Source organism: Eriocheir sinensis, unplaced genomic scaffold (assembly GCF_024679095.1).
Source record: "Eriocheir sinensis breed Jianghai 21 unplaced genomic scaffold, ASM2467909v1 Scaffold54, whole genome shotgun sequence".
In the NCBI taxonomy this organism is placed as follows: Eukaryota; Metazoa; Arthropoda; class Malacostraca; order Decapoda; family Varunidae; genus Eriocheir; species Eriocheir sinensis.
In genome coordinates this window covers 129,988-147,147 of record NW_026111876.1, presented here as the reverse complement: position 1 = coordinate 147,147, position 17,160 = coordinate 129,988, and the positions used below count along the sequence as shown (strand labels likewise).

The 17,160-nt window shown below is 40.3% G+C and overlaps 1 pseudogene; it reads left to right on the top strand.

The window, feature by feature from the left end:
• The first annotated feature begins 1,578 nt into the window (after window positions 1–1,578).
• Window positions 1,579–17,160, top strand: part of LOC126993002 (histone deacetylase 6-like) — a 47,624-nt pseudogene continuing 32,042 nt past the window's right edge.

Here is a 17,160-nt window from a genome sequence, read left to right as displayed (position 1 = left end):
TTGGGAGACCCCGCACGGCCTCCCAAGGCGGCGAGCGAGATAGGCAGAGTTCCAAGGCTTGGGAGCTTTCGTGAAACATGCCAAAGGTTTCTCGCACGCTTGGGACTCCTTGAGCACACTTCCAAGGACTTGGGAACTTTGATGAAACCCACCCCTGGTCATTGGGCAACAGATAGGGGCTTTATGGATGAATCTCTGCAGTCTCTTGAGCTATTTTTTTTTTCACGCCCTGTTAGATACATCAGTAATCTCCTGCATCATCCTCTCACTTTCTGCCGACAACACCATATCATATGTAAACAGGCCTGCCACTGTGTCTCACATCACACACCCTTAATTGTCTCACACCCTCACCAACGCAAAATCTCTTCACTCAGCTCCTATTTCCAGCATCCAGAGGCACTCACATCCTTGTAAAAATATGTTATCCCTTCACCAAATACACTCCCACTTCATATATCTACATCATATCCTATAAACCCTTCCTGTCAAATGCATCATAGGCTTTCTCCAGGCCCGTGAAGGCAGCAGACAGCTGCCTCTCCTGCTGTAGGATACTCCCCCACTATAACTCTCGCTCTAAAAAATTTATCCCTACATTCCCTCTCTTCCCAAAAACCCACTTGTTCACTGCTAACACTTTTAATAATAATTTTCATCATCGCTGAATTATAATAAGTTTTCTTTGGTGCTCGATTAACTGATGTTAGCGTGTTTCTGTATTTTTTACAAGTACATTCATACACAAGAGGACACTAGGCATACAATTTTTGCATTGTATTTCGTTGTCTTATTGGATTTTTAATTGCTACTGTATATAAGGTTTACCCATATGCTTGTTTTTGATTACATATTATTTAACAGGAAATTTATTATTGTTAATAGTTAGAAAGTTTTCCATGTGTCTTTCAAAGTCATCGTTGACATATAAATCATTAACACCAGTGTTCCATTGGTGGTTTATTAAGTCAGCTTTGAATTTCTTAATCGAATCCTCATCAAATTTTATTTTAACTATTGTGTGATTGTAAGATACACTACTTCGAGTACTAACTGAACTGAAAACTGGAAAATGATCACTGAAAGAAGAATGTAATATGCCCCTTGTCGTGTAGTGTTGTAAATCATTTGTCCGTATGTGATCAATTAAAGTTGCTGAAGTGTTGGTTACTCTGGCTGGCTCAGTTATCTCTGGCAGAACGAACGCGCATAAAGAAGGTTCACAAGATTCTGAACATTGACTTGCTTGTGGTTCAACAGACTGAGATTAAAATCCCCCGTGATATACAGCACAGCACATTCGCTTCCGAAACTACTTCCAGAATATTCTCAAGTGATAATAATTACTCGCCAGTTCTTCCATTTGGTGGCCTGCATAACATACCAACGCCGGTGTTGGTGAGAATCCAGTACCCACAAAAAGCGACGACACAAATCAACAACAAATAAATAATAGGAGCAAAACAGTTTCATCCTCACACTACTCAGAAACAAGGAAAAGGAATATGAGCAGGTGTGGCACGATAAGCGTCCCGTTCAAAAAACACAAACATTGGCAGCAGCGACTCTGCAGGAACGACGAGTGTCGGGGACCGTCGCGCGAGTACCCGGGGCAACACTACTGTCCAGTGTGTGCTGCGTGTGGCCTGGCGGGGACACACGACAGGCAGTGTGTGTGTGTGTCATCTCCGTGCAAGGACGGGCGGCAGACTCACCACCACACACCCACAGCCTCCTGCCAGACTTCTATAGTATGACAGCCAAGTTCCCTGACCACCATGACAGCCTGAACAAGGCCTAGCGGGGCATGCCTAAGCCTAGGTGAAGCTGATCCCACGAGGGGAAGGTAATGATGGAGTGTGTGACCGGCATCGCCAATACGCCCCCGGCCCTTGGTGTTCCTCCAGTATCACACCCGCCGCCTGCCTGGCTGAGCACCTTATTGAGGTGCCTTGTACTGCTTAGCTTTTTACATAATCATTTCCTGCAGAAACAGTTAAATGGGTGCCTGCTGTTCTTGTTGAGTGGGTGGAGCATGACATTTGATATTCATTCTGATATTCTGACATTCTGATATTCGGACCATTATTAAAGAAGAAGTTCATGAGTTGAGCGAGAGGGAAAAGAGGAAGGACAGTATCATCATCAAAGGGCTTGCATTTGGGGAAAATTTTCAGGACAAATTTAATCCACTTGTTTCCTATTTATGGCCGGAGCGAGTTGAACCAATCACACTTGTAGATATTGTGCCCATCTCTGCTTCCTTGGTGAGAGCCAAGATATCAAACGTCAGGGTGAGGCAAGAGTTACTGTCTAGGTGCAGTAAACTTTCTGGGAGCCAGTTTTCCAACATTTTTATCTCTAGGGACCTCACCTACAATCAGCGGGAAGAGCTGCGGAAAAAACGGGCTTCTGCCCAGGCCATGAGGAACTTCCAGCCTGCTAGTTCTTCACACATCTTTAACAAAAGCTTAGCCTCTGTTGTTTTGCCCATTCTTGAGTCCCCTCATACTCCTCCCACATCTCACTTAGTTGCATCCTCTGCCTCTAACCTTGAAGTATGTTCAAAAGATGGGAACCCTCAAAAAAACCTCACATAGAACTTTCTTCTTGGCAAAATCTGAGTAATTCTTCTGTAGATAACCTCTTCATTACTTTTGTTCTTTTGAATCTCAACTGTTTAATCAATAAAGTTAACTTTTTGGCAGAGTTCGTTTCTAGTCACAGTATTGGGGTATGTTGTGTTTGTGAAACTTGGCTAACTTGCAATGCTTCTGATCCAGTTATCAGTATATCGGGTTATAAATTTCTCCGAAATGACTCTCCCTTAAATCTAAGAACTCACGGTGTTGGGATTTACATTCGAGATGATATTAAAGTGGGGAAAACTTATTCAGATCATCCGAATACTGTTGGGGTATTTTTGCCTGATTTTGGCGTTACTATATTAGTAGTTACAGGCCCCCAAGTAATTCTTTGGAAGATAATATTGCTCTTGTTTCATACCTGGAATCTTTCTGTGTTGGTAAAGAATTAATACTGGTTGGTGACTTTAATCTCCCTACTGTTGTCTGGTCCACTGAGGTTCCTTATTGCACTTCCTCTATTGATATTAGATTTCTAGATTTGTTTTCATCTTTGGGTCTCATGCAGTGGGTTATGCAAAGTACCTATGTCCGGTCTAATAATATACTTGACTTGGTCTTTACATCTGAAGATGATAGAATTTCCCATGTCGATATAATAGACCCCTTTCCAGGTTGTGACCATTTTCCAGTTTTGTTTGAGTATTTATTTGGTTCTAATCCAAACATTAATAATGTACATAACAACTTTGACTTTTATAATGGCAACTACACCTTGTTAAGCCATCACGTTTTGAATTTTGATTGGGATAATGAATTCCTTGGCTTAGATATTGAACAATCATATTTAAGATTTAAAAGTTTAATGCTTAATACCATTCAGCTATTTATTCCAATTAAGAAAGCAACATGAATCAGGAAACCTCCTTGGGCAAAATCTATACCTCCTTCTTTAAAACGGCATAGACGACAAGTATGGTTGGAGTATAAGGATGCTCGGACAAAGTTTGGCAGATCTTCCCCAATAGCCTTGAGGTTGTGGCATTCTTTTAAGACAATATCTGTTCAACATAAAGATGCTGTCCATCAATCTGTAATTAAGTATGAAAGATCTTTAGTTTCTCCCGAAAATCCTGATGTTAAACGTTTTCACTGCTATCTTCATAGCAAGAAGGTTCAGCGTCCTACTATTGGACCGCTGTATGGAGATAATGGCTGGTGCGCTGACACAACTGACATGGCAGATCTTTTTGTTGAAGCATTCTCTGGTGTATTTTCTTCTGCTGACTTATTGAATTCTTATCCTGATCAGCATTGTGACAATTCATTTATATTTAATATATTTAGTTTTGATATTTTTAAAATTGAGAATATCCTTTCTAAGGTGAAATCTTCTGCTTGTTGTGGCCCTGATGGTATACCTTCAGTATTTTTAAAGAGATGTGCCCCCTCCATTAGTTATCCTTTGTTCTTGTTGTTCAGAAAATCTCTTTTATCAATGCAAGTCCCATCAGACTGGAAAGATGCTAATGTTATGTTCAAAGGTGGAATCCATTCTGATCCCCTCAACTATAGATCAATCAGTTTGACATCAGTGTGCTGTAAATCTTTTGAAATAATTATTGTGTCTCAACTTGCTTCTTATTTGGAAGATAATAACTTACTTTCACAGCATCAGTATGGTTTTAGATAGGTTAGATGAGTTTTCGAGCAACTGTTGTTTACTTATGACTACGTGACTCATTTCTATGATAGTGGTATGTCAGTGGATGTGATATTTTTTGATTTCAAGAAAGCTTTTGATGTTGTTAATCATAGATTATTACTCACAATGCTGTCTAGTATTGGGATTGGGGGGTGTTTGCTGGGGTGGCTGAAAGACTATTTGAGTGGGAGAAAGATGCAAGTAGTTGTCCATGGAAGTAAGAGTTATAGAGTGGATGTAAGCAGTGGTGTTACCCAAGGGTCTGTAATTGGTCCCCTGCTTTTTCTCATTTACATTAATCATGTTGTTTCAGAACTAAATTGTAAGTTTTGTTTATTTGCTGATGATCGTAAATTATACCTAGCTACTAAAATTTATAAGTCTAACCAATTAATTTCTCACAGTATTTTGCAGAGAGACATCAATACTCTTTACAACACGAGCAGCTCTTGGGGTTTATCTTTCTCAGTTGGCAAATGTGCCAAAATGAACTTTTGTAGGAATTTCCTTTATGCTCCTGCTCCTTTACCATATTTTATTGTAAACCAACCCATACAAGATGTAGATAACTATAAGGATCTTGGGGTCAGGGTGGATTCCTCCCTAAAGTTTCATTTGCATGTGAGAGAAATCACTGGCAAGGCTGGAGGCATTGGTTACAGTATTCTAAAGGGTACCCTTTGCAGATCTCCTGATTTCATGAAGACAGTTTTTATCTTGCATATTCGCCCTATCTTGGACTTTGCCTCTGTGGTTTGGTTCACTGGTTATACAGGAGACATTAGGCTTTTAGAAAATGTTCAGAGGAGGTGGACCAAGAAAATTACCGGTTTCCATGATCTGCCATACAGTGAACGTCTCGCTAGATTGAGTCTTTATTCCATTAAAGGAAGATTGATTAGAGCTGATCTCATTATGGTGTTCAACATTCTGGAAGGGTTTTGTCCGAATCTAGGTCACCTCTTTGTTAGAAATTTCAACAGAGACACGAGAGGCCACTCCTTTAAGCTTTTTGTTCCTTGTTACAATACTGATGTTCGAGCTCGTTTCTTCTCTGTGCGGGTCATTAGCATTTGGAATAATTTACCAGAATCAGTTGTGGTGGTGAATTCTGTTAATGCTTTCAAACGGCATCTCCACACTTCTCTCGGTCAAATTTTGTATGATTTTGATTGACTTTGGGTTGTTGAGTATCTCTTCAACTTGTAAACTTGTGTCCTGTGCTGTGCTGTGTCTCCACTCGGGATTGCCAACCTGACTATATTGTCTTGACACTTACTCAAGAGTATTAGGGCAGTTGTTTGTGTGGTCTTGGTGATGCCACATTAGCCAACCATCAGAACATCTAAAGGACAATCTACTTGCTGTCTTCGTTGGAGGCGTCACCTGATTCTAGATGGGGTTCTCCCCATCTAGGTAAGAAATTTAGGTAAGACACACACCAGGGGCCAAGGGGGAACAAAGGTAATGCCCCCCTAAGGAGGTGCTGTGTCAGATTTTGGATATTTTAAACCAAGGAAGGGTTGATGGGGACAAAGCCCCACCCAGCAGGTGATGTTGAATTTGAATAGATCTGTTAAGTTTAGTGGTGGGGCGCTGTGCAATGACTTGCACAGTGTTGTTCTTCAGTAAATATCAGCAGTGCAGTGCTCAGTCTTGTGTAATATTGCACTCATGCCGGTGCACAAGTGCAAAATTAGTAGTTACACCTGCACAGCAAAATTACCTTGATCTTGATTTATAATACGCAGGGCACCCATTCAGGTGCATAACATGCATATTTGTGTTGGCTGTTGGGGGACGGGGGAGCTGGGTGTGTGGGGGAGGGAAGTGAATCAAGTGTAATTGTTAGTGTTGGTGTGTTGTGGTGACAACTGAGTGTGTATTTGTTGTCTGAGTGAGTCTATTGTACCACAGTCTAAAATCTGTTGAGGGAGGCTGTTTCAGTCACTTATGGTGCATAGAAAGTATGAGTGCTTGTATGCGTCAGTGTTAGTGTGATATGTTTGGTATTTATGGGTGTGTGTGTTACGAGTACGTTGACTGTTTGTGTTGTGTAAGTATGTGTGTGGGTCAATGTCAATGTGAGTGTTTGTGATCTTGTACATAAGTGTAAGTCTGTGTGCTTGTCTGTGTATGTGAAGAGGTTCCATGTTTATCTGTTGTTTGATCCGTGTTGTGATGCCAGGCATTTGAGTGTAATTGTTTGTAATGAACCTAGCCGCCTTGGTGTTGATTTGTTCTAGCCTATCAGTGTTTCTGTGTGTGTAAGGATCCCACACCGTGGAGCAGTATTCCAGTGTTGGTCTCACAAGTGTGTCATAAGCTACCTAGTGCTTGTGCAAGATCCTTTCTTGGTTGCAATGCCTACCACTGATTATTGTATATTATTTTTGATAAATTCTTGATATGCTTTGCAAGGGTATAGATATTGGTTATCATGTCAGGCTTTGATGGGTTTGTATTCACCTTAGAAAACATGGAGTGGCAGCACACCGGGTAATTTTTGATAAATCCCTGTGATCCACTTTGCAATGGTTATAGATATTGGTTATTACCTATCTGTTAGGCATTTATCCCCACAATAATGTGTCCTCAAGGCTCTGTTTTGTGACAGTTGAATTTCTACATTTAAAATTATTGAAAATCACCCCATATCAAAAACCTTGGGCAAATATTGCCACTGAAATAAATCTTAACCAGTTGATGAAGGTGAACCTTTGTGTTGCAGGATGACGGAAGACACGCCCCAGAGAAAGAAGTCAGCCAGGAATCCCTGCGAGGTCAGCCTCCTGCCGGGGGCACAGCAGCGGCAGCAACCAATGGCAAGTCTGGAGAAGCAGGTGAGGCAGAGGTTGAGGCTGGGCAGCTCTGGTCTTTGTTAGTAGGTCAGGAAAAGGGAGTGAGAAGCTCTTTTTTTTTTTTTTTTTTCCTTTGTCCAGTAAATGAAGCAGCTCAAGGGGAAAAAAGCCCACTATGCATTGCTCCTGTCAAAGTAGATAGAAGTGAGTGGTCTGGAGAGAGTCAGCTACAGGTGGAGAGGTGTCTTGATATTCCCCTCATGAAAGAGTTCAAGTCATGGGCAGGAGGAAACACAGGCAAAGGAAGCTTGTTTGTTCCAGAGTGTACCAGCAAAAGGGATAAAGAAATGCAGACGGTGGTTTACTCCTGCATAAGGGATTTGTATAGCATAGGAATGAGACAGAGTAGAAAGTTGTGTGCAGCTTAGTGTGAATTTTTTCCCCTTCATTACTTGGCGGCATTAGATGTCCAGGCTTGAGGGACAGGAAAAGCAAGATCCCTACAATGCAGTACAGTTTACGTGGCATACCATATTGAAATTGCTACATTTGACACACATTTTGTCAGTAAGATACAATCTGATTGACCGATTAGGACCCCAACACACACACACACACACACACACACACACACACACACACACACACAAATAACATTGATGATACGTCCAAGACTGGAATATGCAGCATTAGTGTGGTCACTTAGATTGAGGAAAGAAATTAGAAAGTTGGAATGAATACAAAGAGCAGCGACTAAATTAACGGAAACTCTGAGAGAACATACTTATGAAGAAAGACTGGATAAATAAGGACTAACAACACTGGAGAGCAGAAGAGAAAGAGGGGACCTAATAGCATTGTACAGGATACAAGAGGGATTGGAGAAATTGGACAGAGAAGACCTAGTGGTACGTGACAGAAGTGTGACAAGAGGCAATAGTAAGAAATTGAAGAAGAGCGACTGTAGGAGAGACATCAAGAAATACAGTTTTCCATACAGAAGCACAACAACATGGAACGGACTTGACAAGGAGACTGTGTGTGCAAAAATGATTCATGAATTTAAAGCCAGACTGGATAATAAGCGTTATGGAGACGGGACAGCACGAGCCTAGTACGGCTCTTTTCCTGTATTTCACAACTAGGTAAATACACACACACACACACAGGCAAGGGATAATCATTTTGCATATCTGATGTGTGCAAGAGAGAGAGAGAGAGAGAGAGAGAGAGAGTTTGTTTGTTTGTTTCTCTCCATAGGTCATATTGGTGCTTGAATAGAGAGTTGTATATGGAGGTTTGGCAGATTTCAGGAAGAATGGAAGGAAGGGAGGAAGAAAGAAAGGAAGGGAAGAGGGTAAAAATGAAAGGGAGGAGGGAATAAAGGAAGGAAAATTTTCAGCTTTCACATTTTGCCAGGGAAGGTAAATGATGAATAAGTGTTTCTTAGGAGCTATATATCATTTGCAAGCTGCTTGGGCTCCTCAAGTGAACCTTGGGTGTTGTTTTTTGTCCCCCTTTTTCCGTTTCTCTTCCTCTCTTTGCTGTCACTGTCTCTCTTGTATTCCCTATCCTTGTCTGATCATTAAGGGAACTTTGGGTCTGGAGCATTGTTTTATTTTACCTTGTTGCCCTCCCAGAATTCTCAATAATAATAATAATAATAATAATAATGCCCTTCCTCCCTCCACCCCTTTCCTTACCCTCACTCCACTCCCTTACCCTCCCTTACTTTCCTTCCACTCCCTTACTTTCCTTCCACTCCCTTACTTTCCTTCCACTCCCTTACCTTCCCTCTCTCTCCTTTCCTTACCCTCCCTCTCTCTCCCTTCCTTAACCCGTACAGTGTTGCTTTATAGGAGTGAAACAGGTCATGTGGGGTTGGATTTTGGCCAAATAATATTATTGTCTTATAAAATTGAAAAAAAATAGCTGATTTGAACGATATAAATGCGATATATGTGTGTTCCCTGTAAGCTGTCGTTTTCTGTGAGTCCTTTCACGCGTGGCACCAATACTCCAGTGGTGGTGCGTAAGACGAAACATGTAGAACAGTACTATGTAACTTCCGCTTCTTATTTATTATTTCCGACACACTGTGAATGCTTCTTCCATGACTATATATTGTTTAGTTTGAGTTTCTTGTAAAATATATCTGAGGATTGTTTGTCTAGCCTTTCTATAGTCATATCATAGTACCAAATTTATCACGCTCGTACAGACTATATTTTCTCTATGTGTATATAAGTAGCACAATATTATCCCTTCATTGCACAAGCATAACATGTTTTGTAACACCAACAACAAAAAAATTACACACAGCTGCCCAAATAACCCATTATACGAATTTTATGTTTTTTTATGTTGGTACTCCTGCATACCACAGCCCGCCCGCCCTCGCCCGCCAGCTGATCACATACCCCAAACATTTTCCCATTTACTACGTAGCTTCCGCGTCTTTGCATTTGCTGCCGACCAATTTGGTATTGCTCTGCTACTGTACAATTTACATAACATCCCAATTTTACAAGTATATCTAAGAGGTAATTGTGTATTACCTCTGGACTGTAGCATATCCCATGAAAATCTGTATGGCTGGGAAACTGATGACTCAGGTTCCGAGCCAGGAATGAATACAAAGGAGAAACAGACAGCAACAACCCTGTTGGGCCCAACGAGGCTGCCTGTATAGCTAACACTACACTAACTACAACTACAGTTCTATACTTCTATCTATCTACTGTGGGCCAAAGTAAGTAAGATGAGGAATGAATGATATGAAAGCACATGTGCATAAAAGACAGCAGAAATAATGTGGCAATTGATGCTTACATAGGGAAAAGTGTATTGGCTAATGTACCTACAACTAACTGTTGACACGCAAATACGCATCTCATGGCCATAGGGAAAAAAAATCTTGTGCCTGTAAACTTCAGGTTTCCGTATTATAAACGGCCATAGGGAAAAAAAACTTGTGCCTGTAAACTTTCAGGTTTCCGTATTATAAACGGCCATAGGGAAAAAAACTTGCCTGTAAACTTTCAGGTTTCCGTATTATAAACGGCCATAGGGAAAAAAAACTTGTGCCTGTAAACTTTCAGGTTTCCGTATTATAAACGGCCATGGGGAAAAAAATCCTGTACCTGTAAACTTTCAGGTTTCCGTATTATAAACTTCTGTCTTTCATTAGCAGCAAATGAAACATATTTTCCTATGCTCTATAGTATATACATTATTTACAATTATCTATACCACTCTAGTATATCTTGAGAGTGTGATATACCTCAAAACACGGGTCCAGACAAAGAGCCGTGTCGCAGGGCACACATGAACCTCGTATCTTTGCGTTGCTTTGGCCGGAGTGTGGTGATGCGGCAGACGTGGCAAGGCTTTTGGGCGTTTTTCTTGGCAGCTGTAGGTGGGATATACTTGGGAAAATGACGACCTGTGAGACGTGTAGGATCGTCACCATGAGATGCTCGTCGTCGTCCTGCTGTAGGAAGAGGCTCCGAATACTGCTCAAGAAGCTGTCTTATTACCTCCCTTGTGAAGTCATGGAGTGTCGGCTTCTCGCCAGTTTTGACCTGGTATAGAATATGGGCGTTGAGGACAGCACAGTCAATCAGATGAAAAAACATCTTTTTGTACCATTTCATTGTTTTCCTTGAACATTCCACAGATGACATCATGCTGTCACTTTTATCTACAAGGCGCATGTTTTGGTTGTAGACAATAACACATTCAGGTTTGTCGATGAAGGTTTTTGTGGAATGGTCAATGTTCTCACTCGTTTGCAACTTTGGTTCGTGGACACTGGTGAGGAGATGAACGTCTCTCTTGTCCTTCCATTTCACTGCAAGAATGTTGTTTGCCTGCTTGTGAACAACATCGCCCTTCTGCAGTCCGATGGGGAATTTGGCCATAAACTTGCGATTTGGCTTTACCGTACCACAGGCCCCAGTCATTCTCTCATGCAGATAGTGGAACAGTGTAGGACTGGTGTACCAGTTGTCAACAAAAAGTATATGTCCTTGACCAAGGTAAGACTCAAGCATGGTACTGACAACGCTTCCTGATATGCCCAACTTCTTATTCTCGTTGATGTTTGTTCTTGCCCCAGTGTACAAAATCATGTCCAAAATGAAGCCAGTTTCACAGTCACAAAGAACAAATAGTTTTAGGCCAAATCGGTGGCGCTTGGATGGGATGTACTGGCGAAAGTGTAAATTACCACGCCACAGAACCAAACTTTCATCAATAATTAAATTTTGAAATGGTTTGAATGATGACTTGAAACTTTGGCAAATGTAGTCAAAGATGGGCCTTATTTTTCTCATTTTGTCATCATCAGTTGGCTGAGTGTTATCTTGGAAGTGTAAGGCTTGTAGCAAAGCAATGAACCTGTTTACTGACATGATTTTACTGAAAATAGGCTGGCGAAGAAGTGGATCTGTCGACCAGTATTCCTTATAATTTTCCCTTGGAGTGAGCCCCATCAGCATAACTAAAGCCAAAAATGAGTACATTTCTTTTACATCTGTGTCCTGCCATTGCAAGAAACGAGAGTGTGGATGGAGTATTTTACCTGCTATCATAAAGCCATGAAACTTGTTGCTTTCTTTGACTATATGAGCCATTATGTCTTCCGTGAAAAACAACCTAAAATATTCACTCTCTGTGCTGCCATCATGAACGAGTCCATGTGGTATACCACGACCATGAAGATCAAACTGAAAATCAGTGGGCAAAAAGTCATGACCATCTCTCCATTCCCATTGTACATCAGCATCAGCATTTATTGTTTGGTGTTGAGCTTGGGATGTAGATGGTGTGTGCGCTTGACTAGCGAGGTCATGCAGTGGCTGAGAAGCTGATAGTGAGGAAGCACCTACTACAAGCCCAGACTCCCCACCATCCCTTTTCCGCTTCTTGCTGGAATGAGCAGGAGCAGATTCACTTTCATTTTCATCATCACTCCCCCTGTCTGATTGTATGTAATCAGAGTCATCTTCATCGTCCTCCTCAGAGAGATCACTGTCCCCCAACTCTGTGACATTATCGTCATAGAGAATATTCTCTATTTGCGCCGATGTCAAGCCCCGCGGCATGGTGCACAGGACAACACGTGCTAACAGCGAGGGTGTAGCAGCGTGTCTGGCTATCACAGTGTTGCCAGGTTCCTAACCCATTTTTTCTGTAGCTTTGCCATTAAAATATCTTGAGATTCCGGAAAAATTATGTAGATTATACACACACACACACACATTTATATATATATATATATATATATATATATATATATATATATATATATATATATATATATATATATATATATATATATATATATATATATATATATATATCAGGACTAGACTAAATTAAACTCAATACTACATCAATTACATAATATTTTCATTTACATTTATTACCAGTTTTTGGCTTATTTTGCCATTACAAAATAAAAAATCCTCCTGAATGTGAAACTGAAATTATGAATGGAGTGCAAAAATCAGCATAATACAAAATTATTAAAAAATATTGAAAAAACTGATCTACTCACTGTTATCATCTTCTATGTCTTTTGCCATACTGTACATATCCTCTTTCATTAACTTCATCATTTGAGTTGGCAAATTCATATTAAAACATGTACTAGTGTTTGAGAAGAGTCTCTTAGTGTGCAACAGGCCAGTCAAAGTACCAGTAGACAAGCGGTTTCTAAGCTTTGTTTTCATTCTATTCACTGCAGAAAACACCCTCTCTACTGTTGCACTGGAATGAGGTAAGCATAAAAGGTTGAGCATAAATGAAGCTCCGCCTTCCCGCCCAGAAGATCAACGTAAACAAACCGTGCGCCATAGATGATAAAGAGGCGGTGGGGGTTTTCCGAGTGTTTCAAAGTGGCGGCCATCTTGGGCTGCCCACACTCCAAATAATATCGCATTGCAAGTGAGTAGTGTGACGTTAGACATATGGCACCATTGTCAAGTTATCCAATTACGTTAGAATTACCTTAAGAATACCTGAATTACCTCAGAATTACCTTAAAAATAGCATTACCTCAAAATTACCTTAAAAGTGGTGAGATTACGCTAATCTGAGGTAATTACCTTAAAAATGAGAGCCCAGCTGGCGACTGCCGAGTCGCTGAGCTACACACTCAGCAGCAGCAGACTCGCACTGAGCTCGTCCAGCACACAGCATTGTTGTTAACTTTGTGGATTTATAATTTTTAAATTCACATAGGGTTTTATACGTATGCCGATGGTATTCGCACACTAAAATGAACATCATTAAGAACAATTGAGAACAATTGTGAGTAATGACCAACGAAAATCTGCTAAACTGACATCGCTGAAGTTGAGTCTCACCGGGTCTGCCTGCTGACGCGTACGGTTCAAGTACAGTGCATGGGGGTGGGGGGGCCTTGGCGGAATGGCGGGACGATTGACCGACGGCCTCATTTTTTGTCATTTGTAAAAGTTGTAAAGTTTATAACTGGATGTTCCATGATATTTATTGATTATCAGAAATTGGATGAGATTTCTGCAAATTTTCTGTGTAAACTTAAAAATATCTGTAGATTTTGCACAAAAATCTGTTTTTCTGTATACTCTTCGAAATATCTGTAGAAATACAGATATTTCTGTAGACCTGGCAACACTGGGCTATCATGACATGACTCATTGCTGGGCCAACCCGCCAACCCGGCGCCTCACGCCCCAGGGCTGCCAACACAACCGACGATGACTGTACGCATGAACACAAAATATATTGAAATTGCTATTCAAGTTGGAATGATATAAAAATAGCTGATCTACTGAACAGTATTTTGAGTATATTGATAAGTAATTATGACACCACTGACATATTTTTATAAATATACCTATTTTTTCAATAAATCATTCGTGGTCATGGATACATTCTATGTAATAGACCACAGCAATACAATAAAAATGAGAGTGAGCTTTCAAAATCATATTTAGGCATAGAAAAGACATCTTGAACCATTTCTACAGGTTTAGGTGCCATGAAGTAAAAGAAAACGATGATCGTATATATACGTACTAAACACTTTCCCTCCCGAACGTATATATACGTACCACAGTGTAAGCATTACCAGTGGTTCCGCGCGCAGGTTGCTGATAGTGACAATGATCCAAATGATGACGTCACCAGGTTCCTGCTGGCATTTTAGCAGTAACTCGCGTAGAATATGAACCTGAATTGGAGTGTCTTAGAAAATGGTGCATTTTTAACGGTAACTTACGTGCAATGTGAAGTTTTCTTTGTAACTTTACTGAAAGAGTTTCTCTCTCTCTCTCTCTCTCTCTCTCTCTCTCTCTCTCTCTCTCTCTCTCTCTCTCTCTCTCTCTCTCTATATATATATATATATATATATATACAGTATAATCACTGCTGGTCACTATTGATGTGTGTGTGTGTGTGTGTGTGTGTGTCATTTTTATCACTTTTACCTTCTGCAGCTTCTGTTGAAGCAACCAAACGTTACCCTACCGAATGAGCTTAGAGCTCGTTATTACCGATCCCTGGGTAGGCCAGAGACAACACACCAGGGACAACGTGATCACAATTCCTACGTTTACATCCCGTACCTACTTACTGCTAGGTGGAGAGGGGACACACATATGAAAAGGAAAAATCCCACCTATTTTTTGCCCCGGCAGGGTGGGGATTGAACTCGGGCTCTCTCAGCTGTGTACTGAGTGCTCTAACCACTAAGCTACGGGGTGTGTTCTATACATACATACCCACATTTACAAGTAAAATAAGCAATAATATCCTGTATCCCTATTTCACCAATAATCATCGATCCAGTGTGGTTCTTAACGTCTGTGAATACATTACCTTAAATTATTAATATTCTTGTTTAGCCTATGTACTCTAGCTAACTTGTCATTGAATGTGATTAGACAACCATACTTAATTGTGTGTGTGTGTGTGTGTGTGTGTGTGTGTGTGTGTGTTTGTGTGTGTGTGTGTAATTAACATCTCATAAATTTGCATCTGTTACTACTGCTTTCATTGTGTCTGTTAGGGTGTGTGCAGCTACATTAACCCGTAAGCTGCGGGACTGAGATTCTGAGTGCGTCGCCTAGTGCGGCTATATCAGCGAGAGATTGACCTTCAATAAATGATATCTAAGTTACATAAACGTGTCATAAATATTACAATACACATATCTGTAGCTCGAAATGTGTTGTATCCTGCATATTTCTTAGATTTTTCTATCACAAAAATGTTTTTCTGGCAGTATCTGAAGCCGCGGCGGAAACTTTTTGGCGCCTGTTTGAAAAGCCCGCTTCCAGAAGGCTTACAGCAGCTTACCGCTCAGCCGCCCAGAAGGCGTACAGCAGTTTGCGGGTTAAAATGAAAAAAAAAAAAAAGAAAAAAAATAAGATGATTTCATAGACATACAATTCCTTAGAGCAATGACACAAGTGTAGGGTTACTCTTCCTTTGTTGAAAATACTTTCTGCAACACACACACACACACACACACACACTAAAGTGTGGAGTATTATACTTTAAAAAGGCAAGTTAAGAAAGAAATTAGGTGAGAAAAAAGGAACTTTGCACAAAGAACAACCAGGATTGGGATGGTGGCTATAATCACTCAGTTATGAATGGGGACTGCTATGTTTGGGCCAACTAGCCCTCCCTCTACAGTTGCCTAACTCTTAAGTATATGTGCATAGGTATGAAGTAGAAAAGATCCACAGGAATGAAATGAAAATGATGGTACGTAGTATTCATTAAATTTTATTAATTGGAAATGTGAATTATATAACCTCTGCATGATTCCAGTGATTAAGAGCATCACCAATATTCTGAACACAAACGCCTTCAAAGAGTCCTCAAAGTAATCATATATAACTGAGAATACGGGGGAATTCTATGAAAGTAAACCTGAGTACTGTTGATAAAAGGTAAAAATAATAACATTAAATAAAACAACTTCACCATAAAATGACATCTATACAAGCCATGGAATACTGGCAGTGTCTCAAACATCTTTACTCTTTGCAATACAGGTGGGAGAGATGCTAAATAATCTGTATGGATAAAGACTGAGAGTCATGAGCCAAATATGCATGCTATCAGCCAGAACTGGACATGATATATTAAAGGTGTGAAATTCAACTGTCCAAGTGTGATAACACTAAGGACAACAAACTGTATGAGGAATTGACCATGACTCTTCAACAGCCCCCCTCTGAACCTGAAGAACATGTCATTCTGTTTAGAGGAGGCTTTCAAACACAAACTAGATGCCTTCCTGCAAAAGATTCAAGACACTCCTCCGATACCATCATACAACACTTGGCCACATTATACGAGTAACATGCCGGTCAATAGTATATCAGTTGTATAACTACAAAGATTTCTGTATATACATAGGCTACATAATACTTAGAATCTGACAGCATCAAACTTTTTCTTCTTATACCTTTTTGCTTCAGTTCGCCATGAGTTTAGTTCTCTGTTTAATGTGCGGATCTTGAAGAAAGTTCGGCATCGAACAAATGCATGTACTACCTCAGCAGGTAAATCGACAAGCTTGCATGTTTCTTCAGTTAGTTTGTTGATGCTCTGTTTACCAGGTTTTAACTTATTCTTTCCATGGTAGCATATAAACTGTTGTTCCATTATCTTCAGTTTTTTATATGAACTCTGGGGTTGGGTGTTTTAGAGTACAGTTTCTCCAGCATAAATCATCTGTTAAAGTTGATCTTTCAACCTTTCTCACCTTTGAGCTTAGATCATATTCAGGAAATCTGTTTGCCAAATATCCCCCAAAATATATTTGGCCTTCTTCTTCAATTGCATGTTCTAAATCTTTTTCACATATCACATCTTCACTATTAGAAAGCTGTGGTTCATTTTCAAGTGGGGGAAAATTTTCATTCTCAAGATTTTGATCTCTCACCATTGACGAGAAAACCATTGCTGAGAGTGTGAGCTCATTGTGAAGCCTTTCATCTTCATCCACTTCTTCACCTGTTTTGTCATCTGTCGGCGAATCACATTTGGTCACATTGGT